At 40.2% G+C, this 25,707-nt stretch overlaps 1 long non-coding RNA gene across 1 annotated transcript in view; it reads left to right on the forward strand.

Annotated features, from left to right (window-relative positions):
* The window catches only part of LOC113624884 (uncharacterized), a 99,863-nt gene that overhangs the window by 876 nt on the left and 73,280 nt on the right, over window positions 1–25,707 (forward strand). Inside the window, exon 2 of the long non-coding RNA XR_003434505.1 lies at window positions 1,075–1,119. This is a non-coding gene — a long non-coding RNA (uncharacterized LOC113624884). The remainder of the gene's footprint in view (window positions 1–1,074; window positions 1,120–25,707) is intronic.

Genomic DNA, 25,707 nt, shown 5'->3' on the forward strand with positions numbered 1-25,707 from the left:
CCCCTCAACTGTGTCCACAGGAGGTGACATTCAGTAGTTCTTTTAGTAGTTACTTTGTGATTGGCACTTTGCTAAGTTATCATGAGAGCAGAAGAATGAAATTTATACCTGCTTTCAGAGAGCTCAGACTAATGAGAGAGAGGAATAAATAGTTAATCACGGTGTGGTGTGATAAATGCCATCAGAAACGCAAGGATATGGACAGGATAAAATGAGAGGTGCTAAGGCAGGGAAATTCTGGGAGGAGATTAATGCCTGAATTGAATTGTCTATGGAAAACTGCTTGGTGCAATGGTGGCCTCCAAGTAAACTGTTAGGCAATCTATCCTAGAGGTAGTGAAACAGAAGTCTTTCAGGACAAATTAAGATGCTTGAATAACATGGTTTACTGAATCAATTTAAATATCTAGTGAAAAGTAAGGGGAAAGAGTTGGGGCAAGCTGACACACTTAGGCTAGGGTGCAAACAAGTGGAAGGGCAACATCAGCTGGGTCATGAGTTATGCAGTGTTCATGTGTTGTTGCCACATCAGCCTTTCCCACTGACCTTATGCTTACGAAGACTAGCGTTGAGGTTACAGCAAGGAGGCCCACAGGTGGAAAGTGCTTTGGCCCAATGGCACACACCTGCTCTGTTGGATCGATGCAGGGAAACGTGTTTGGTCACAACCAGAGCTTACTAATTAGCCTGATGAACAGACACGGGTTTTACTTGTATTTCTTGGGTAGAGCATGTAAGAGACTATACTAGGTGTCACCTATGGATGGCTGATTTAGGGGTGACGTAGTTGTCATCCCAGAGGTGGCATAATTATTCATATCTTAGTTTTTCCATTCCTTTTTGACTCTGATGCTCCGTTCCATCATATTTTTGGTTTATTTTCACTTTGATATGCCTTATAGTTTACTAACTCACTATGTGTATTTAACACAGTTCTGTCTGTGTTTCACAAAGTACATGCTTACTCATTTTCTATATATAAAACATCCTAGGAGTTTTGCATTTATCTTTTAAGCTGCTAGTGTACTTAACACTTCTGACTAACACTTCTTCTGACTTTCATCCATCCTTCAGGGAACTACAAGGAATTCAATATAGCTGGGGTAGGAAGCTGGAGAGGTAAGTAGAGGAAAGATAATACCCTTTTTTTTTTTTTTTTTTTTGGCCATATTAGAGATACTAGATTTTATCCTGGAGAAAACTGTAAAACTGTGTGGAGTGTGTGAAGAATAGGGAAGAGATACAGTCCTGCCCAGGAGGGCCAGGTAGAATCTCTTGCCCTAATGCAGGTGATTAATAATGAGGTCTTCCATCAACTAAGACAGTGGCTCTGTGGCGTGAGATGTGATTCCCTTGCCCTCAAGACATTTGGTAATGTCTGGAGACATTTTTGGTTATTCCAACTAGAGGGTGCTACTGATAATCTAGTGGGGTGACGACAGGGAAACTGCTAAACATCCTACAGTGCACAAGAGAACCCCTCACAACAAAGAACTACCTGGTTCAAAACTGCAGTAGTGCCAAGATTGAGAAACCCTGAACTAAGGGAATTAAGAAAGCAAGAGAGGATAGAACTTAAGCAAGCGGATTTAGTTGGATTTCGTAACTGATTAGATATGTATGTGAGGAAGAAGGTGATTGCACAAACACCACAAACTAGGCAAAACATGAAGTATTAACATGAAATGGGTCCCAAGTTTCAGATGAGATGGCCTGGTGCTCCGAAAGGGGTTATGGGAAATGAACGAGGATGGATTCTTAGTAATTGCTTTCCTTCTCCCCCTCTTCTTCTTTTTTTGTAAGCTTTCATATTGAATTTTAATATGTCACACAGAAGTACACAAGTCATAGCTTGATGAATTTTTATATCCATATAACCACTACCCAGGTCAAGAAATTCCACTATCCCAGAAGATTCTTTTAAGTTGCCCTCCCTGCCCCCAGTTATTGTCACCTGTTGACAAAGGTAACCACCATTCTAACTACTTTTACCATAGACTGTTTTTGCCTGTTTTTGGAATTTGGAATTGTACTGAATACACTCTTTCGTGTCTGGCTTTCATGACACAACATTATATCCACCTCTATTGGGTGTAGCAGTAGTTTTTTGTCATGACTGAATCGTATTTCTATTACGTGAAGGTGAGAACCTGTTATTTTATCCATTTCACTGTTGATAGACATTGGGTTGATTTCATTTGTGGCTTTTACAAATAATGATGCTGTGCACATTCTGTCTTTTAGTGCACGTATATTCCACGCTTTGTGTGAACGTATGTAGTGGATATTTACTGGATAGTGGAATTGTTAGATAATAGGCAGTGTGTACGTTCAGCGTGAGTAGATACTGCCAAAGAGTTTTCCAAAGTGATTGCATCAATTTGCACTACATTCAGCTCCAATTTGTACTCCTAAACATGTTCACCAGCACTTGGGTTTATCAGCTGTTATTGTTGGTTTTTCATTTTAGTTACTCTGGAGGTTGCATAAGTAATTGTTTTCTAACACTAAGTTACTTCACTGCACCACTTGGGGCACAAAACAACTCTAAGTGGGCTCTGGAATTATATGCCTGGTTCAAATCCTGGATCAGCCACTTATGCTGGCATAACCTATGGAAGTTACTTTAATAACTTAAGCTTCAACTCCTCATCTGTAAGATAGGGATAATATCATCTGCCTTATAGGGTTATTGTGGGGAATAAATATATGCGTGTATGTGTATGTGTGTGTATGTATGTAGCAAGCATATATACATATACATGTTTGTGTATATATGTATAATACTAATATATTAAAGTAACCAGTTTTGGCCCAAGATGGAATCGCTCATGCTAAGTAAGTCCCTTGTCAGCAAACCAAAACTTAACAAAGTTTCTATTCTTGGCTCTCCCAAAATAAGGAAGGCCAAGGTAAACCAATCAGTGCTTGCCTGCTCAGCCCAAGTTACCTAACCAGGCTCCTAGACTTCCCTTTGCTCCATATAAGGAAAATACCCTCACTTTAATCAGTCAGCAGATGCCTAGTATGACTTCTCTGTTCTTGCGCCCTTTTACCTGTAAAAGCCTTTCATTCTGTACAGTTCCTCAAAACTTCTCTCAATCTGCTAATCCGTACATAAGTCGCTGCATAAAGACAATACAATCTTTATTTACTTTTTGGCCGCACTGTGCAGCTTGCGGGATCTTAGTTCCCTGACTAGGGATTGAACCTGGGCCCCCAGCAGTGGAAGCACAGAGTCCTAACCACTGGACCACCAGGGAATTCCCAACAATAAAATCTCTAAAGTGGACTCGGTTGAATTTTGTTCTTTGACAAGTATATATACTAGCAAGAATTATTATAGCTTCCAGTCATTGAGAGTTTAGCTATATGCTAGTCAAGTAAAATTCAACCTGGTAAATTTGAAGATCTAGATGGCTTTATTCAAGGGTTTATGAATTGGGCAGCATGTCTTCTAACAACTAGAAGGGCATCCCAAGGAGTGGTACAAAATGGAAGATTGTTGTAGGAAGGGTGGGGCAAGGGAGCTATTAGCAAAATAAAAGAAAGGGACATCTTTTGGGGAGTGGGGGGAGGGAGGGAAAGGAATGGCAGAGGTTTTATTATGCAGATTGCCTCTTCTTCCGGGATGGGGGTAGGGGGATGGAGAGGGCCCATTTGACAGATTACCTCAAAGGTGCTGACCGGAGAATTGCAAACTGGTTGATTAAGATTACATTTCTGCAGAATGTTCAACTGCAGTTAGATTAGGTATTAAATCTAGGTTTGACATTATGGACTTTACCGCAAGTGATGTCATTTTGGGCCTGTAGTTTTATTTTTAACAGTATATATAGTTGTCCCTTCTTATTCATGGCTCTGCATCCATGGATTCAATGAACCTTGGAGTCCTGTAGTATTTACTATTGAAAAAAAAATCCGTTGTTAAGTGGACCCACACAGTTCAAACCTCTGTGTATACACGTATACCTCTGTGGTATTATCTATGTATGTATATACGTCTATGGTATTGTTGAAACAAATAGACTGCCAGATATTTCTCCAGCAAAGATGGGTTTCTTTGGGATCAGCAGAGAATTGCAGTTCAGGCTCTGCAACCATGGGGAGCCACGTGCAAGTCTCTGCACAGCAAGGGGAGGCAATGATTTTATAGAGAGGAAAGGAGGTTGGGAGGGCTGTAGTAAACAAAGAGTCCGTGGCTTTTCATTGGCTGAGTCTTCTTCCTATTGGGGGGGCTGTGCTACCATCTCAGGGTGTGAGAGCGCCCCCTTCTGGTCTCCCAACTCCATTCAATTGAGGTTTCTTTTTATTAATCTTTTACAGTTTATGTATATACACACATACCACACCTCCTCCTGTGTTTTTCTTTATACTATATACTCCTTTACTTCTGACACCAGATGTGTGGATTTTCCACACACCAAACAATTCCACGACACCAGCTGGTTGTCCTACAATTTAACTCAATTCTTACACTGTCTCCCTGGGGATAGTGTGAGATCCCACAGGTTAAGGGTTCAGTCCCACAAGACTGCCCCCTCCCTACTTCAGACACCAATCATAATTCCAGGTTGCTACCTGTGCTTCTGACCCCCTGGCTATAAATCTGAGGTTTCCATGATCCCCTGGTTCCATTAATTTGCCAGAGCAGCTCACAGAACTCAGGAAGATATTTTACTTACTAGATTACTGCTTCATTTGAAAAGTATATAACTCAGGAATAGCCAGGTGGTGATACATAAGACAAGGCAGGTGAGAATAGGTACAGAGCCTTTTATGCCCTTTCTGGGGCACACCACTCTCCCAGAAGCTTACCTGCATTCACCAACCTGGGAAGCTCTCTCAACCTAGTCCTTTTGGGGTTTTTTTGGAGGCTTCATTAAGCATAACTGATTAAATCATTAACCAGTGGTGATTCAACTCAACCTCCAGCCCCATTCCTCTCCCAGAGGTGGGATGAGGCCTATAGTTCCAACCCTCTACTCACCTAGTTGGTTCCCCTGGCAACCAGCCACTAGCCTTTGGGGCTTTCCCTTAGTCCCCTCATTAACAAACCTCTGGTGTAGTTGTTACAAGCTTGTTTACTACTCTTATCAATTAGGGAGTTCTAAGGATTTTGGGAGCTCTGTGCCAGGAAAAGGGACCGAAACCATATAAAAAATTCTTATTGCAGATCACAATATCACAACTATATATATATATGTGATCTCCTTAAGTATGTAATGTATATATATATATACATATATACCTGCCACAATTAAGCTCTCAATAACTGGTAACTAAAATTATTTTTGCTACTATTTATAGACTACCAATTATACAAGGAAGCACTGGCAGCTCACACATGTGCTCTCGTTCATGACATGTTGTATTTTAGTCTTGAAAGATGGATATTAAGCTGAGAAGTGGAGTTGTTTGAAACTGTACCTCCTGACTTCCTTCTCACCACTTTGTACCCTCCTTCTTTGCAACAATATCGAAGAGTCAGTTGATTTAAAGAAATGTGGTATAGGGAATTTAACTAATGACTGGACAGTAGAACAGATTGAAAGTACATTTTTAGCTGTTTCTCATTTTTCCCGTTTGAAACAAAGGTTTCAGTTGTCAGGGTGGCGTGGGCAAGGAGATACAGATCTGTTCACACCTGCTGTTCAGAATTCTACACGTATAAGCAGGAGAGAATTCGGCCCGAAGTAAAGCCCCGGGGCTCTTCATTGCCATCAGAACCATTGATTTGTCAATCAACATTCATCTGGGTGTCCACAGTGTGTTTGGCACCGCATCCAGGAAAGAAGCTGATGATGACAGGAAAGGTTTCAACCATTTTGCTTATGTCTGAGAACGACTCAAATGGTGTCAAGAAAAAGCAGAAACCATTAAAATTTTGTAATTTAACAGCACTTAAAATCAGAAAATATTAGAACAAGAAAAGGATCCAACAGTTCTGTTGCCTAGCATCTTCATTTAGCGGTTGATGAAATTCAGTTCCAAAAACGGTAACATTATGCGACCAATATAAAAGTGACAGGTAGGAAAGGTTACACAACCAGTAGATAATTGGGAAAGCTCAAGAATCATACCCCGGTCTTCTAACTCAAAATGCAGGTTTTTCCCACTCTATCAGGTTGCATCTTGATCTATGAGTAAGGATCATATTCTTAGAAAACCAGAAAATATAATATTACATATATCTCTGTTCTTTTGAATTACTCTCTTGAAAAAGTAGGTGTCAAGCCATTAGTCTACTTATTTTGTCTTTTCTGTATCAGCCATTATTTTTTGTTTGTCTTTATAAATTCATTTTCTTTTTTTTGAAGTGTAGTTGATTTACAATGTTGTGTTAGTTTCAGGTATACAGCAAAGTGATTCTGTTATACACACATATATATATCTATTTTTTTTTCAGATTATTAGCCGTTATTAATTATAGGGAGAAAAGATACTGATGGCTTTGCGGGAATGTTTTGGCTTGAAGGGGGCTTATTTAGATGAACAATGTGAACAATTCTAAATATTTTGGGGCTTCCTTGAGAGAACCCTCATTTGGGCCTTTGGGCAGGCCCTTGAAGAGCAGTACTACCTAGGAGCCAGCAGAGGGCGAGCAGAACATTGTTTTGCCAATTTTCACCAAGATTCTTCTCACTCTGTTTTACCTTTTGTTCATGTTTTGTACATATTTGATAAATGCCTTGACAGTGGTGAGCTACTCTTTCCTGTACTTTTAAGGCGAACAGAGAATGCCTCTGTCAATGAATTGGCGTTTTTATTTAACTTTACTGGCTGTCACGTGAGCTGGGATTGGAAAGTTCTTAAGCATAGTAGGAGTTTTTTGGTGCTTTTCTTCAGAATATTGGGTTAATTAAATGATTTTAAATATATATAATCAAATCCATTATATAGATTCTCTCACTTCTAATAATTACTTCATAAAAGATAATTAATAAGGTTTGGAATTATTAGTCACTGGAGTTTGCTGTGTGTGTAGTGACTTCAGAGAAAGTTTGAAATGATGACCTTTTTTTTTTTTTTTGCGGTACGCGGGCCTCTCACTGTTGTGGCCTCTCCCATTGCGGAGCACAGGCTCCAGACGCGCAGGCTCAGTGGCCATGGCTCACGGGCCCAGCCTCTCCACAGCATGTGGGATCTTCCCAGACAGGGGCACGAACCTGTGTCCCCTGCATCGGCAGGCAGACTCTCAACCACTGTGCCACCAGGGAAGCCCCTGAAATGATGACTTTTTATAGCTAGAGTTTCAGAAATAAAATTCATGTGTCAGTTCGAGTAACCACCTACTCATTTTTCCAGAAATATTTAATAAATTTACACATTCATTATTGCTTTGCTTTTGTATCCTCAGAGTTTGAAGAATCAAACTGAATATGATACACACTTGTCCTCAAGGAGTTCGTGAGAGATTGACACAGAAGCAGATCATTGAATATTTTAATGGCAGTATTAGACAATTAGGCATACATATGGGGCAGTAAGGGTGCATAGAATAAATAAAGGGGGTCTGGAATGTCCCTGGAGGAGGACCATCTGAGCTGTCATAAAGGATGAGTAGGAATGTAGTCTACTCATTGTGTTCCTTAATCTGTCCTGTTTTCTCTCCTCAGCTTTTCTAGATGCTTTCCTCCCCCATCCACGTGGTTATGGCAAGAACAGCCAGTCAGTCCACTGTTACATTGTGTCCCTAGCCAACAAGTTTTTGTCCACGAATGGACACCTGAAATGTGCTGGGCCAATCAGTGTCCCTCCCTAGAATTTTTCAACACGGGTTCCAATGAAGCTTGAGAACTGTCAACTGCCTTGTTTTCTGCCTTGTGGTAGAGGAAAAACAACAACAATCTGAGTTACGTTGACAACTCACAGGGAGAAGCAGAGACGAGCTGTGGAGAGAATGCATGCTCCCAGCATACAAGCTTCTGGTTCTGTTGTTACCTACGATAGCTGTGCAGCCACTTCCCTGTCCTGTTTCATGAGACACCCCAGTATTCTTATAATGAATTTCTCTTTTTTTCTCAAGCTAGTTTGAGTTGGCTTGCTTTCCTTTTCTTCTTTCCATAAGAATCCCAGCTTGTATAAAGAGTTACCAAAGCAGAGAGAGGGTGAAGGATGTTTCAGGGGCCTTGGGAGCAAAGGTATAAAAACATTAAAAAAATGGCATGTATACAGAAATATAAATAGTTCAGTATTGTTGAAACATATCTTAGCACTCTTTCTCTCTCTCATTTTAAGAGATGAAGTAGGTTATCTGTCATTTTAAGTAGTCTAACTTTATCTTGAAGGCAATGAAGAACCATAGAAAGGTTTACACAGTGGGTGACATAGTCAGATTTGTGGTCTAGGTAGATCGCTCTGGCAGGAGTTTCTTCAACAGTTCTCTCATCTCTGGGCTTTTCATGTGTTTCCTCACCCAGGACCCTAGGGAAAGGGGATGGGACCTGGAGAATGTGCTCTCACTAACCAGAACAAACCCTAGGGTCATGACTTTTTATGACTTCATGTAATAGCTGTGTAACAGTCTGTCCTCCCCTCCATCTTGGAAGTACCACTAAAGCAGGGGCAATGTCTACTTTGTTCATCATGAATTCCCAAGGCCTAACTTAGGACGTGGAACATGTGACTGTTCAATAAGAATTTGCTAATAAATGAGTGAATGAGTAAATAGTGAGGAGGTAATAGTGAGGAGATAACTTCAAGATATATTTTGGAAGTAGATAGGGCTTGATGGGTTTGATAAACCTAGCTACATTTATTGAGCATTTATTATGTATGAAGCAAGAGGCTGAGTGCTTTGCATGCATTACCTTCTTTAATCTTCATGCCGATCCTCTTTGTAATGTGTACCATACCTTTTCCATTTTTGCAGATGGGGGAAAATAAGCTTAAAGAGACTAAGTACTAGGTTGAACTTATGAAATTGCCATCTAATAACTTGCCCAGTATAGTTAATAAATCAGGAGCAAGGACCTGTTCAGTGCTAATCTCTGGGTCACCATGCTATACTACTGCACATAGATGTGAAGGGTAAGGAAGACGGGGGAGTCAAGAATGATTCCCAGGTTTCTATCATAGGTGAATGATGGTGTCTCCAATTGAAGAAGAGAACATAGAGCAGAAGTACTTCTACCAAAGGAGATGACAAATTTGATTTGGGACATAGAGAGGATGAGGCCTGTGGGATGACCACAAGACAATGTCTGTCTACAAGTTAATGTGTATGGGTGTGAAAATGCCTTTGCTGAAGCACTGGATTCATTGGTTATTAAGTTGTCAATAAAATCAAGATGTTAAGTGAGGTCTAGCAAGAAAAGTACGTTGCTTCAGGTGCATACTGGGTGAAGGAGAGCACCTTGCGAAATATTACACAGGACCACAGAAGTGATTGGCAGAGAGTTCTGTGCCATGGGAGAAAAAGGAAATGGGGAGTTTGGGAAGGAGGAAATAGGGAGGAGGAATGATCAATGGTGTCATGTGCAGTGGAGAGGTCCTGTAAAATATATATTGAAAGCTGTCCATTAGGTTTGCCAACCAGGAATTTATTGATGACCTAAATAAGAACAATATCAATAAAGTGGTTGGGCAGAGGCCAGATTACATGTGGTAGAAAAATGATTGGAAAATACAGCCGAGAAGAATAAATAATCTTTCAAGTGTTTTCAGTGAGGAGAAGAAGGAGGCCAGACATTAGGTGAGGATTCTGGGAGAAAAGACCCTATTTTTATTTATTTCTTTTTTTAGTCTTTTAGGGAGAGAGAGAGACAATTGAGTATGTTTGTCAGGTGTGAGAAAGAAGCCAGTTGAGAGATTGAAGATACAGGAGAGAATATTGGAGAAAAGGTCTCACAAAAGAGGGAGGAAATGAGAGAGAGCTCAGAGATGGAGGAGTGTACCTAGGATAGGAGTTGGGACACCAAACTTCTGAGCTTAAAGGAAAGTAGGTGGTGATGTATGTGAATGTCTGCCTGGAAGCAGAATACCGAGAGACATCCTGCTTGATGGGTCTGAGTCTATTGACGTAACAGGAAGCCAGATTATCTGCTTTGAGTAGGAGCTTTAGAAGAAAGTACAGTACTTCCTCAGTGGGGGATTGGTCCCAGGACCCCCACAGATACCAAAATCCGCAGATGCCCAAGTCCCTTATATGAAATGGTGTAGTACAGTCAGCCCTCCCTACTGCGGGTTCCACATCCTCGGATTCAAGCAACCGAGGACGCGGAACCCTCAGATATGGAGGGCCCATTATAAGATAGTCATTGCACAGTTTGGGGGAGCAAGCTGATCAGAGATGAGTACAGTTGAAACTCTGAATGAGGGTTCAGCCGAGGTGAGAGATCATATTTGGTAAGGGTAACAATTAGTATGGTTTTGAGATATTTTTCTCAGTGCTCAGCTTTCTAGTTGACTGAGGAGTGAGTGCAAGACCATCACATTGATACAAAGTTTGGTTTTTACTGGATCAGATGTAGTTGAAGGATAGTTGCACAAAGGAGGCTGTTGACTGCATATAGCCCCTAGGAGCTAGAGGCTGTAGGGCAGAAGGCAGTCTTTGACTTGTGTGAGGCAGAAAGTTATAACTTAGGTCCCTGCATAAAGGTAGGACCTTGGGATTGCTGTCTCAATGAAAGGGGAATTAGAAAAGCTAAACACTAAAACCAAAAAGTAAAGAAAATTAACCTGAGAAATGAAAGCTCTAAGCTTTTTCCATATGTAGATGTTAAGCCTCATTTGACGGTCTTCCTAGGATTTTAATGTGAACACTAATCTTTCATACCAGTGAAATCCTAGAGTGTCCAGCAAAAGCAAAACTCTCTGTAGCAACACTTCTAGCAGTCCAGGGCAGTAAAGAACTCCCATGAAGAGTTAGTGATTAAAATGTATAAATCATAGAGGAAAATAATTCATGAGAGAGAATAATTAGACATGATGAAGAGGAATATTAGGACTTTAAGAACTTGATAAAATACAACAATCTGAAACATACTGTAGAGTAACTCTGCTTAATATTATTAAAGTGATCAAAGGAGTAAAAACCAAAAGGAAAGAGTAAGATATTGTGATATTAGAATAGAATATATGAATTTGAAAAGCAGTTGAAAAAACTCTTAAAAATGAAATCATTGAAATTAAAAACTCAGTAGAAGGGTTAAACAGTAGATATGTCACAGGAAAAATGAGAATTACTGAATTGGAAGAAAGAGTTGAGAAAATTAATCAAAATGCAGCAAAGATAAGTAAAGACATGAAAAATAGGAAAAAAGTTGAAGACATAGAGGATAGACTGAATGGGTGAGCATATGTCTAATATGATGAGAGCTCTAGAGAAGAAGAGAGCGTGAAGGAGAGGCAGTATATAAAGAAATTTCCATAATTGAATGTGTGGTGGTTTTTTTCAGGCTGACAATCTTTGTTTTTCTATTGCAGTATATATTGTTTCTGTAATTAATATAATTACTGATATAATTGGATATGTATTAACCATTATACTGTCTCTTTCCTTTTTGTCTTGTCTGTTCTATGATCCTTTTCCCCTCCTTTGTTGGATTAATCAAATGTTTTTTATTTTCTCTTCCCTTTATCAGCATGAAAAGTGTGCATTCTATTTAAAGCTGTGCTGCCCAATACAGGGATCATTAGGTACTCGTGGCTGTTTAAATTCAAATAGGAATGTAAATTATTTAAAATAAAATAAATTCAGTTTTCATGTCAGGTACTCAACAGTCACATATGTGCAGCCACTACTGTATTGGATGTCACACATATGGAACATTTCCATCATTGCAGAAAGGTCTATTGGACAACAGTGATCTAGATAATCTGGTCTCTTTATATCATCTGGGTGTTTTCTTTTTCTTATTTCTTGGTATGCCTTGTCATATTTCATTAAATGATGGACATTGTATATGAAAAAATTGCATCAGTTCCTGATTTTATCTTCCCTCAGAAAGGGCTTACCTTGTTCTCTGGCAGGAAGCTAGGGTTGGGGGGAGGGTGGGTCAGATCACTTTAATGTGATCAACAACTGAGTTGCCATGAATCATCTGTGTTGTAATTTTTATTAAGACAAATATCCAACTGATTTGCCCCCAGTCTTGTGGACATAGCCCTCCAAGGGTCTTAACTGAGAGGCTGTGGGTGTTCATTAGGGCCCCTTCTTTTTGCTGGGTTATATGCTCTTACTTTTATTTCCTTGGCACTGTTAGGCCATTGTAAACTCCCCTATGCTTTCATTGGCATTTTCCTTAGATTCTTACCCTCTTGCTTTGTGTATCTTGAAAAGTCGACTCTGTGTCATGCTCGCCTCTCCCCCTATCTCTGTTGTCTTTGGACTACACTTTTTGTCTTTTCTGTCCAGAAACTCTTTCAGCTGCTTTGCCTCTTAAGAACACACTCTGCTCAGATTCTTAGCCTTTTAGCCAGCACTAAGAATTAAGAAATTCCCCAATGGGAGCCTTACAGGCTTACCTCTCTCTTCACTTTTCTTTAGGATCTTGGCCCTTCAGTCCTGGTTGCCTCAGCAACTCTCAATGCTTTCAAAAGTGATTTTTTTTTTTTTTAAATCTTGTTCCTTCTAGTTTTTCTTGGTGCAAGAATTCACTGGTTTGCTACAAGTTACGCTATTAGAGCTGGAAATAGAATCCCTTCCCTTTCACTTGCATTCACGGTTAATCCTCATGCAACTCTATTTATATTGACAGGAGAGTCGCTTTATTATAAGTATTATTTTGTATAGTTATGTGTCTTTCTATGGTACCAATATAACTGCTACTGTGCTTGTATCTGTAAGCCCTTAATGAAATATTGGGGATATACTGGAAAAACTCATGATTTAATGAGGATTGTATTTTTTGGCAAACTTCGGAGAGCGATAATAACAAGTACCATTTATCAACCACTTGTCAGATATCTTGTGTATTAGATATATGTTGCTTCTAATTATTTTTTAAAATTTATTTTTGGTTGTGCCAGGTCTTAGTTGCGGCAGGTGGGCTCCTTTGTTGTGGCTCGCCAGCTCCTTTAGTTGCAGCACATGTGCTCCTTGGTTGCAGCCAGTGGGCTCCTTCGTTGCAGCTCACGGGCTCCTTAGTTGTGGCTCACTGGCTCCTTAGTTGCGGCTTATGGGCTCCTTAGTTGTGGCATGCAAACTCAGTTGCAGCATGCATCTGAGATCTAGTTCCCTGACCAGGGATTAAACCTGCGTCCCCTGCATTGGAAGGTGGATTCTTAACCACTGCATCACCAGGGAAGTCCCTGTTGCTTCTAATTATTAACAGTAATTCTGCAACATATATATTATTGTCTAGCTTTACTGATAAGAGAACCAGAGCTCAGAATGGTTAAATAACTTCCCCTTGGCAAATCCAGGTCTAACTGACTTTAAATTCCTCAGTGTCATTTCCCACCTATTCTTGAGAATGTAGCAAAAGCTTAAGAAGACTCTGTTCTTCACATCCCCTCACACTTAGCTGTAGTCACTTGCTGTAATCCAATCCAGGCTTTCTAGGTGATGTCCCAAAGAAATAAAAGTAGAAATAGTGACAACAGGCCACGCTTATTGTTCTGAGAGCCTTCAAAATCATTTATTTTATTTTTTAATTTTTTTTTGCGGAACGTGACTCCGTCCCCTCCCTTTTCCCAACCCCCTGCTGGGTTCTGGTAAATTTTGCTGCCCCAGAACACCTATTTCAGGCTCCAGTTTTTTTTTTTTTTTTTTTTTTTGCGGTACGCGGGCCTCTCACTGTTGTGGCCTCTCCCGTTGCAAAGCACAGGCTCCGGACGCGCAGGCTGAGCGGCCATGGCTCATGGGCCTAGCCGCTCCGCGGCAATGTGGGATCTTCCCGGACCGGGGCACGAACCCATGTCTCCTGCATCGGCAGGTGGACTCTCAACCGCTGCGCCACCAGGGAAGCCCTCAGTTGCTTTTTTTTTTTAATTTTTGGCCACACCGTGCGGCATGTGGGATCTTAGTTCCCCGACCAGGGATCGAACCCGCACCCCCTGCATTGGAAGGCGGAGTCTCAACCACTGGAACGCTGGAGAAGTCCCATCATAATTGCATTTTTATGGGAGAAGTTCCTCTGTGTATCAGAGATGAGAGTAGAAAGTGATGGGGTAAAGGAAACAGAGGCCCCCATGCTGTAGGATTATTAATAAAGATAGTAGGATGGCATGACTAATGAGAGAAGTGCTAAGATATTCAGCTTTTAGCAACCTGATTTTGTTGTTTTCATTATAGTTGCTCTTTGACCAGCAGCTGTGTGGCCTCTTAGAATTCAGCCAAGACTTGGGACCCTGATGCAGATTTCTGGCATTTTCTCTGTTTAGTTCCCTTTTCTCTGGTATTCTGCCTCAGAAATCTCAGCTGCTTAGCCTCCCAAACTCTAATCTCTGTCTCCCTGGCTCTGTAGATGCGCCTTCTCTGCATGGCTTATACCTCCCTGCTTTGCAGCCTGGACAGTTCCTCTGGGCAGAAATTGGGTAAACATAATGGATCACAGTCCTGCACCACCTGTTGCCTAAAGTCCGAAAACAGTTCTTTCATAAAGTTTGTCCAGTTTTCTATTTGTTCATGGTGAAATGTCTAGCATCATTTAGTTACTCCATCAGGAGCAGAAGAGGATGACCATGCTTTCCCAGAAGTTTATAGCAATCCTCTCCTAAGCCAGAATTAGATTTTCATACTCATTCCTGAACCAATCACTAGCAAGGGGTCTATGATTATCATCTTTGATGCAATCTATTGAGAGTCCACTCATGGAATTGAGGTTGGCAAACTTTCTTAAGGCTGCATTTTCAAAAAGAGTACATATCAAAGGAATAAGAGAGAACTTGGTGGGGGCAAGTTAAATGTTTTATATCTTCATAGTAATGATCAACTTTATGCCTTCAAAACTCGTCAAATTGTAAACCTAAAATTGGTGAATTTTACTGCAGTTAAATTAACCTCTATAAAATCAATTTAAAAGTGATTATTGCTTGCTTTTGTTGCAATATGCAGAAAACTATATTTTAAAAAGTACAAATATCAACAGAAAAAGTAGCCTGAGCCCCAGTCTCTCAACCTCACAGGGAGCATTGTACAAGGTAATATTTTAACTATAGGATTACTAACAGCCAAAGATAGAGAATCTTCCTGGGTCAGAATCCTTGAGAGCTTTTTTTCTTGCATTCTTCCTTTTATTTCTTTTTCTGGTCACTGTCATCTCTCAGGTAGCCCGTTTCTTTCTCCACACCCCACTTGAAGAGAAAGTGCTTTCCTCTCTCTTTAATGGAACGGCCTCTTTTTCCTTATAAGAACCCATCCTCCTTGGCCTTCCTTAATAGCCTGCAGACTAAAACAACACAGAGCAGTGTCTCTGTTTATCTTCCCAGAGAAATCATCTTTTCCTTAGTACCAGAAGTGTCTTATCCTTATTTTATTTGGGACCATTGGTGAAAGAAGTCATCAGCTTTGGAGTTGCTGCCCTGAGGCAGATACTAGTGGTTGTCTACGGAGCAGCCATCTGTCTTTCTCCTACTTAGAACTCTGAATCTGTTCCAGTATCCACCACATTCTCATGGAGCCCACGTGACTCAGAGGAAGTTGATCTCATCCTCTTTCCATGTAGCATGAGCTCAATAAATCTTTGTTGAATGAATTGCATTGATTAAACTTTAACTTCTCATTTGATCTCCTGTGTCCCCTAGTAGACTTAGGGTTGTTTCATTTACTAGGTAGTGCTGGCACGGTGTCTGAGGACTGTATGCAGGGCCTCTGAAAATGTAAGAGAACTGAAAAAAACCAAAAAACCAACATGGGGCTTTGCATTAGTAAGCATTGGTTAGATTATGCTACAACAACAATTATTTCCCAAGTCCTTAGTGGCTCAATACAAAAAGCTTTGTTTCTAGCTTATGTTACACGTTCATTGCAGGTTAATGGTGAAGGAAGGGGCATTCTGGGCTCTACAGAGTCACTCAAGAACCCAGGCTGATAGAACCTCCACTGTCTTTTAGCTGCCCCATCTAGAAAACCCAGACTTCCTGATTGCCAAGGCAGAGACAGGGAGTCTGAATAATCGAGGCTTTTCTCTGCCCATCACTTCCCTTTCATTGGGCAGGATTTGCTCAACTGTAGGGACTGAGAAGTACAGCTTTCTATTTGCCCAGAGGTAAGGAGGGTCAGGTATTGGTGAGTATTATTATCATGTCTCCCCAAATTCCAAAATGTGAAAATAAAACTGAAAATCCAAATTCATAAATTTAAATTAATAAAAAAGTCCAAAGTTTAAAAATGAAGAAATCTGAATTAATAATTAAATATTGACTTCATTATTTAGTTGGGTATTCATAAATATTTCATTGCTTTTGAAAAGTTTATTTCTTAATTTTGAAGTTCTCGATAAGCATAATTTCTATAAAATCATAACAATTCATGAATTATATGTGCTATTTGTATCTCATGATGCCACACAAAAAATTGTAAGACTGCTTTCATAACTTTTACTGGTACATGTATAATGCTCGATATGATGTATGATATGGTCTCCGAAATTAAGAAATCCCAAGACAGTCTTTTAATGGCCCTTAGTAGACAGGAATTCCATGAGGGCATCGTCTTTCTTGCTTGTCATTTTATCCCTGGGGTCCTGACATAGTGGACAACCTTGTAAATATTGATACTTGTTAAACTACTGAACAAATAGATAAAATAATTGTTTCCACATTTGAGGAAGTTATAATCTTAGTGAAGAAACTGACAAGTAAAAATGTTCAATACATTTCTGTAAATGTTGTCAGTCAGAGTCCCAGTTGGAAAGAGTTGGAACACACAAAAATTGAATGATTAGAGGACAACTTAATGGAGATGTGGATAGGTCTAAGGGAAAGGGGAAGAAGCAGTAGCTGGAGAGAGGGACACCTACAGCAAAGGTGACTTTAGGTCAAGGGAGTCAGCTAGCCTGCGGCAACCTTTTCTGGGTCAGATAGAGAAAGTGAGGTGGAAAAGTCCGAGCCAGGCAGAGGGAATAATATTTAGCAAATCACGGGGGTGTGAATAGGCCTCAAGTGTTGAAGCAGTGGTGAGAAGCACAGCATGTTGAGAGATGGCTGGGCAGGAAGGGTCTGGAGTGGAGGGTGATGGAGCTAGAGAAGCAGATGGGAGCTGTACTGTGAAGGGCCCATGGAAACGGGATGTTCCTCTGTTGACATAATACATAGGGAGACCAAGCCCTCTGAAGCATTCCTTGAGTCCCTGGACCCAACATCCTGGGCCTAGAGACGCAGTTTCTCACATGCTCCCAGTAACTTGCCAGAGCTGCCTTGGCACAGCAGTGCTTTGGCTGTTTTAAGGCTCTGACTCATGTACTGTGCTTTGTCAGGATGTGCTTCCCAGGAATTGCTGCTGATTGGCTGCGGCAGCCACTCCAGCCAGGTGCAGACAGTTATCAGTGCCATCCACAGGTGCAAGAGCAGTGATAGGGAGTTTGAGTTTGCTCCTCAGGATCCATCCAAAAGACAGGAAGCCAAATGCAGGCATCCTACACGTGTGTGGGTAATGGGAGGGTAGCTGCGCAGATGAAGCTACAGATGCCCCTTTTAGTGCCTGCAGACTTTAGCTGCTGACCTCTAGTCTTGCATTCCTGGACTGTCCACGTGCCCAGATATCTCATTCGGAACCTTTCTAGCTCTCCCATACTCCTGCTGGTCCGCTTCATGGTTGATTTCCAGCTCATTTTCTCTTTAGCTCCTAACATGATTGCCACCTGGGAAGTCTTCTCCGGTTCAATTAAACTACCATAGGCCATACTCGCACTAAGCTTTACTTAGAAGGATAGAGGTCAGGAAAAATAGCATGCCAGCAGGGCGGGCGAATGTTTCTCTGCAGCGGGAGTAGTCTTTGCAGCAATCCCCAGTCATCCAGGAGCCAGTCTCTTTTGCACCCCGACCAAAGTTTTAGTTCAGGTGTGAAAAGAGGTGATCCAGCTGGGTAAGTACAATATGCACCTTGGCTTAGAACCCTGTTTCCCCAGTATGTTCCTGCAAGAGACGTGTTTAGTTACAAGAATTGTCACTTTCACGGATTCCAAAGCTATAGATTCCAACGGAGAATTTGTAGTTCACATATATAACTTTCAATCCAGATGCTACTTATCAATCCAGGGTTGTTTTTACCACAAGCACTGTTGCTTAGTGACACAACTGCTCGTCTACCTTTATCAGATTTTTAGGGAAATAGTGCTAAAATATTAACCCAAGGGCATATATGTAGGAAAAGGGAAAGGGTGTTGCTAACCCTTTACCCAGGGGAAGTTTCATTGAGAAGATATGATTTGAGCAAAGACTTGAAGGAATCTTCTCCATAGCTCTGATCACAGTCTGATATATTGTGTACTTATTTATTGTCTGTTTCCTCATTAGAATGTAAGTTCCTCAATGGCAAGTACTTTTGCTTGTTTTTTGAATGAGTAAATGGCATGTTTAATAGTAGCCAGTTGAATTTCAACTAACCTATTTTTTTTTTTTCCCTCCTGATATAGTGTTGTTTTTGTTGTTTGCTTTGGGTGCAAGCCTGTTTTTTTTTTTTTCCCCATGCATGTCTTCTCAATTATGGAAAATTCCAACCATATAAAAGCAAAGAGTGTAATTAAGCCCTATATAGCTATCATCTGTCTTCAGTGAATATGAGCTCATGATCAATCTTATCTATTTCCCCATCCTTATCACCACCCTGGTCCACAAATTATTTTGAAGCAAATCCAAGACGTCGTATCATTTCAGTATGTATCTTTAAGAGACTCTTAAAATACAGAGTTACAATATCATTATCATGCTGCAAAAAAATGAGCTGTTAACTCCATGTCAGCACAGAAAAAAAAAAAGGAATATTTCCATAATGTCCACAGATGACCAGTCACTGTTTAAGCTTTCCCAATTGACTCACATTTATTTAACAGTTTGTTCAAATCAGAATACAAAGAAGATCTTTATATTGCAATTTGGTGAATGTATCACTTATCTATTGTTCAGTATTGCTTTTAGCAAAACATACATTACTTTGCAGGACAAACAAACAAGAATTTATGGCTAATGTACCTGGGGTCAGCTTGCAGGTTCTGATGATCTTATCTGGGCTATTTGTGTATCTGGGTTTGGCTGGCTGTTGGCTATGTGGTGTCTTGGATGATTTGACCTAGATCCACATGTCTGTCATCCAGTAGGCTATCCCAAGCACGTTCTCATAGGGATGGCAAAGGAGTGAGAGAGCAAAGAAGTAACAGGCAAGTTTCTTGAGGTTTTGGCTTAAACGTGGCACACCATCACTTCACATTCTTTTGGCCAAAGCAAGTGATATTGCCAAGTCAGTGTCAGATTGGAAAGCACTACAGAGTTATATTGCATAGGATGGGGTGAAGAATGGGATAATTTTTGTAAACTACTACTGTGGATATATCATCTAAGTCTCTTTTAATCTATTGGTGACCCCTCCTTTATCTCTATCTTTCTTGTTGCAATTTATTTATTGAAGAAAATGCTGGTTTGTTTGTTTTTTGCCCTGAGGAGTCTGATTTTTCTGATTTTTATTCTTATAATGTTATTAAACATGTGTCTCTACCTCTATATTTCCCATAGACTGTAGTTAAATCTGAAGAGGTGATCAGATTCAGATCTGATCATTTTTTCTTTTTTGCCAAAAGTATGTTGTAGAGTGTATTGTATACTGCTAATAGGAAACACATGCTATTTAATTGTCTCTCTTTCTGTGATCTTTGCCTAATTCCATTATTTCATTAAGAGGAACAGAATGGTGATATTATAATCCTATCATTGCTTCTTCATTTTTTAACTGGAATACCCTATAAAGAAAACCCTTTCCCCTCAACAATTATTAGATTTCTCTGAGATACAAATGAGGTAGGAAAGGCAGGGCAAATGAGTCAAAGGTGTGGACAGAGGGGAGGAAGTTGTCTAGTGAAACTCACACCGTTATCGGAAGGGAAAGAAATGTCAGATAAGTTAAAATAGCAGATGTCCACTCTGCCAGGAGAGGGAATATTTTGGTTCAAAGACAACCTGTGTGGCTATTATAACAGGGATGTTCATTAAATATGCCATTGAAAATATGAATCTTGTAGCAAGCACATTTAAAAAAAATTCCATTTGTGTCAATCAACTATATGGTGGTTTGGTTTTCTATATTAATCTGCGTCCTGAATTTTCAGTTATAATTGTCTTACAAATGAACTTCTTTTGAGTTCATTTGAATCTTTTGAATGTGATTAGCGAGAACCAGCCTTCTCAAGTCAAATCTGCTCCCAGAGTTTAATATCAGCCAGAGTAAGGATTAGATTCTGAACTATGGTAAATTCTTCAAATTTACTCCCTGGGAGGGCTCATTTTACTATTACCTCCCTTCCATTTGGCTCCTTCAACCTGCAATGGTGTTAGAATGGTGTGTTTCCTAATACAAATGGATACACTGGCTTTTTGATTAACAAATCAGATTCTATCAGTAAATTTGTAACTTTCAGGGTGAGTTGGTTCTCTAGAACCTAAACATTTCTGTGTGAACTGATAAAATAGAGGCCATCAAAACTGAGGACCTTATTCCATTCACCAACATATTATTATCAGAACTTCATGAGTGGTTAGCCAGCTCCTCTCCTTAGAATCTAAAAATAAAACAAAGAAAAATGTATACTTTTTTCTGCTTACAGGATATGTATAAACAAGAAATACAAAATGTAATAAAATTTAGTGAAACTTTCTGGAACATCACCCAAGAACTCATGGTTGCGAGATTCAGTGGTCAGTCTTCTTAGCTCTTAGTGGCTTCCGTACACGTGATCTCTTTCTTGAAAGACTTCATGTGGCTTCCAGGGTACTCTACTCTCGTGGTTTTCCTTCTACTTGGAAGACTGTTGGCTTTCATTTGCTTTTGTGGGATTGTCCTCATCTTCTTGACCTCTAAATGTTGGGGTTCCTCAGGGTCAGTCCTCATAACTCTTTTATTCTGTCTATGCTCATTCCTTTGGTGACTTAATTTAGTCCCTTAGTTGAAATACCACCCGTATGAGTTTCAAATTCACATTTCCAGTGCTGATCCGTTTTCTGAACTCCAGGCTTTTATATGAAACCGTTGACATCTCTACTTGGATATCTAATAGAGTTCTTAACTCTAACGTGTCTTAAACCAAATTCTTTTTTATTGTTGTTGTTGTTGTTTTTTGTTTTTGCGGTACGCGGGCCTCTCACTGTTGTGGCCTCTCCCATTGTGGAGCACAGGCTCCAGACGCACAGGCTCAGCGGCCATGGCTCACGGGCCCAGCCGCTCCGCGGCATGTGGGATCTTCCCGGACCGGGGCATGAACCCGTGTCCCCTGCATCAGCAGGCGGACTCTCAACCACTGCGCCACCAGGGAAGCCCTAAACCAAATTCTTGATTTCTACTTTGTTGTCACCCTCTTCCCACCAAACAAGAAAGTAAACAAGAAAAGCTGCTCTTAGTGCAGTAGGGGTTGTGAGTACATATTCATTGACTAGCTGTGTAACCTTAGACAGATTGCTAAAAATTCCTGTGCCTTAGTTTCCTTATTAGTGAAGATTAAATGAAATAACGTATGTGAGGATTAAGTGGATTAATATATGTAAAGCATTTGGAAAAGTGCCTGGTACCTACCAAGAATCATTTAAGAGTTAACTATTAGTTATTATTAATGTTGTTGTTGTCATTATCTTGGTAAATGACATCTCCATTTAGCTGCTTGCTCAGGCCAAATACTTCGGAGTCATCCTTGATTCTTCCTTCTCATACCCTGTATGAAATTGATCAGCAGTTTCCTTTGGCTCTACTTTCAAGTATGTTCTAAATCCTGCCACTTTCCACTACTTCCATGGCTACAACCCAAGTCCAAGCCATCATCACCTCTTGCCTGACAAGAATCTCCTCATGGTCTCCCCGTTTCTCTTCTTGCCTGTGTGTTGATTAATTTTATGTGTCAACCTGATTGGACCATGGATGTCTGGATATTTAGTCAAACATCATTCTGGGCATGTGTGTGAGGATGTTTTGGATGAGATTAACATTTGCATTGGTAGATGGAGTAAAGCAGATTGCCCGCCCTAATGAGGGTGGTCCTTATCCAGTTAGTTAAAGGCCTGACTAGAATAAAAAGTAGACCTTCCTGGGCTTCCCTGGTGGCGCAGTGGTTGAGTCCGCCTGCCGATGCAGGGGACTTGGGTTCGTGCCCCGGTCCGGGAAGATCCCACATGCCCCGGAGCGGCTGGGCCCGTGAGCCATGGCCGCTGAGCCTGCGCGTCCGGAGCCTGTGCTCTGCAAAGGGAGAGGCCACAACAGTGAGAGACCCGCGTACCGAAAAAAAAAAAAAAGTAGATCATCCTGTGAGTAAGAGGGAACTCCTTCTGCTGACTGTCTTGAGCTGGGGCATTTGCTTTTTTCCTGCTTTCACATTGGAACTGGCAAATCAGCTCTTCTTGGGTCTTGAGCCTGCCAGCTTTTGGATTAGAACTTACGCCATCAGCTCTTCTGGTTCTCACAGCCTTCAGACTTACACTGGAACTGTACCACCTGTTCTGCTGGGTCTCCATTCAGCTTGCTGACTTAGATCTTGAGAATTCTCAGCCTCCATAATCATGTCAGTAAATTCCTTATAATAAATTGATCTCTCTACTCTCTCTCTCACTCCCCACCTCCTCTCTCTCTCTCTCTTCTATTGGTTCTGTTTCTCTGGAGAATGCTGACTAGTACACTCCATAAGTCTATCCTCTCAAAGCAGCCAGAGGAATCCTTGAAGAAAATAAATCTGATCACATCAGTTTCCTGCTCAAGATACTCCAGTGGCTTTTCCTGATGCTTGGAGTAAAATTCTAAGTTATTTCCTTGAAGGCCCTGCATGATCTGGCCCTGGCGTATTCCCTGATGCCACCTTGTGTCTCATTTACTGCATTCTGCATTGTCCACCACAGTCCTGTCATGCTGGCTTCCTTGCTGTTCCTTGAACACACAAATCTGACTTCCATGTCAGTGTTTTTAAACATGCCATTCCCTCAGATCAGAATTCTCTTCTTCAGTCTATGGTGGCTTATTCCTCATTAGTTCAAGAATCTACCTAAACATCAGTTATCAGGGAGGCCTTCCCTAATAACCACTCTTTCATTCTCGATCTCTTTATCCTGCTTAATTTTTTTCTTGGGCTCTTACTTGATGTTTTATTAGTTACGTATTTATTTATCTTTACTGTTTCTTCTGGTTAGAATATAAGATCCATGAGGTCAAGACTTAGTCTGTTTTACTAAATGCTTCTGATCTGGTGGTGTCTGTATGTGGTAGATGCTCAATCAATATTTGTTGTTGAACAAATGCCTGAAATGTAAATAACTGTACTTCCCTCACTTAAACTTCAGATATCTGTTATTGACTCTTGCTGTCGCCTGGGGCAGTCTTTTAGCCTGAGCATAACTCACTCACCTGCTCTGTACAGAGGCCTTTTTGGATTCTACAGTTAGGCCTTGCTTAGGTCTCAATAGATTTTTTAATTAAGGAAATTCTACAGGCAAACTCTTAAGTATATGCTTATGTTTTCAGATATCTTAATTAACAGAGAGAGAGAACCGATTTCCTTATTAACAGAAATGCTATCTATGTCCCTTTCTTCTTCAATGGTCAGCTGAAAATAGGAACTAGAACATGCCATCACATGTAACTAGATGAAAATTTCTCAGCCTCATCTTGATAAGTGGATGATTTATCCTGAGTTCCAAATATAGTAAGTCCCCTACATACAAATGAGTTCTGTTCTGAGAGGGCATTTGTAAGTCCAATTTTTTATAAGTCCAACAGAGTTAGCCTAGGTACCAAACTAACACAATCGGCTATATACTACTATACTGTAATAGGTTTATAATATGTTCACATCTTTGAAAGTTCACAACTTGAAGGTTCGTATATAGGGGACTTACTGTAACTGACTTATAACTTTTAAATGTTAAATAACATTGTTTATTTTTAAAGATATGGTGAAACATATTTTAGGAAATTGCCCGTAATGTCTATGACATAGAAAATAAAGTATGGCCTGCTCATAAGTATGACCTGCTCATAATAAGCCTGGTCAAACAGTATGGAAACGTTCTAAGTGATTCCCAGTGTCTCATCCACAAGTACTAACTATTAATAGTTTTCTTGTGATTCCTTCCAGAAAAGAAATTATGCATACACTAGCATATAGAAGTATTTCTGGGTTTTATTCACAAAAAAGGATCATACTTTACACATTATTGTGTACTTGCTTTGTAACTCAACAATATGGCTTGGCCATCTTTCCATAATCAGCTAATATAGGTTTCCCTCTTGTATCATGGGCTGTATGGTATTCCACAGTATAGATGTCATATTTTATTTAATAAGAACTATAATAATAAAAGGATTTGTTGTTTCCATTTTTGGCTGCAGTAAACACTCTATATCATATGTATTGCAAGTGTGGCTGTAGATAAATTCCTTGCAATCAATTGCTAGGTCAAGGGTACATATACTTTAGATTTTGGAAGATATTGTCAAATTGCCTTTAAAATGTTGTATAAATCTACATTTCTACCAACAATGTCAGCCTTAGTCATTGTTAAACTTTAAAAATTATTGCCAATTTTGTGGGCAGAACTATCTTGTTTCGGTTTGCATTGCTTTAATTATGAATTATGAATTTTTCCATGCATACTGACCGTTTGTTTTTTCTATAAATTATTTGTTCATATCCTTTGCTTCTTTTTATTAGATTGTCTTAATCTTGATTCATATATCTTCTCTTATATGTTAAAGAAATTGTTCCTTTCATGTATGTATTACAAATATCCTCCCTAGTCTTGAATATAATTTTTAATGACTAATTTTTAATGTAGTTACATGATTTCTGAATTATATCTTGCTTAGAAAGGCCTTTCCCATTATGAGATTTTGAATGCATTTATTGATTCTTTTAGAACACTCATGGTTTCAATTTTTAAGGGTTTAAATCTTAGGTATTTCTGGAAATTATTTAATTGCTACATATCAGATAGGGATCTAGCTTAATTTTCTTTTCTTTTCTTTTCTTTTTTTTTTGCGGTACGCGGGCCTCTCACTGTTGTGGCCTCTCCCGTTGCGGAGCACAGGCTCCAGACGCGCAGGCTCAGTGGCCATGGCTCACGGGACCAGCCGCTCCGCGGCATGTGGGATCCTCCCGGACCGGAGCACGAACCCGCGTCCCCTGCACCGGCAGGCAGACTCTCAACCACTGCGCCACCAGGGAAGCCCTAATTTTCTTCTTAATGGGTCATCTAGCTGTCTCAAATCATTTATTGAATAATCTATTCCTTTTGACCACTTATTTGGAATACTCATTTATCAAATGGGTTTACATCAATTTTTGAATTCTCTCTTCCATGCTATTGACACACATGCTGCTTCTTCAGTCCCAAACTAATTACTATAGCTCCGTACCAGGTCTAATTATCAGGGCGAGCTTGTTCTTTCTTATTTTCTTTTTTAGAGTATTCCTGGCTTTTGGTATATGTTCTTTTTTTCAGTTGAACTTTAATTCAATCTTCTTTTTTTGGCCACACCTTGTGGCTTGCAGGATCTTAGTTCCCCCACCAGGGATTGAACCTGCACCCTCAGCAGTGAAAGCACAGAGTCCTAACCACTGGACCGCCAGGGAATTCAAT

Source organism: Aethalodelphis obliquidens, unplaced genomic scaffold (assembly GCF_003676395.1).
Source record: "Aethalodelphis obliquidens isolate GAN/ISIS:26980383/991018 unplaced genomic scaffold, ASM367639v1 scaffold14, whole genome shotgun sequence".
NCBI classification, from domain to species: domain Eukaryota; kingdom Metazoa; phylum Chordata; class Mammalia; order Artiodactyla; family Delphinidae; genus Aethalodelphis; species Aethalodelphis obliquidens.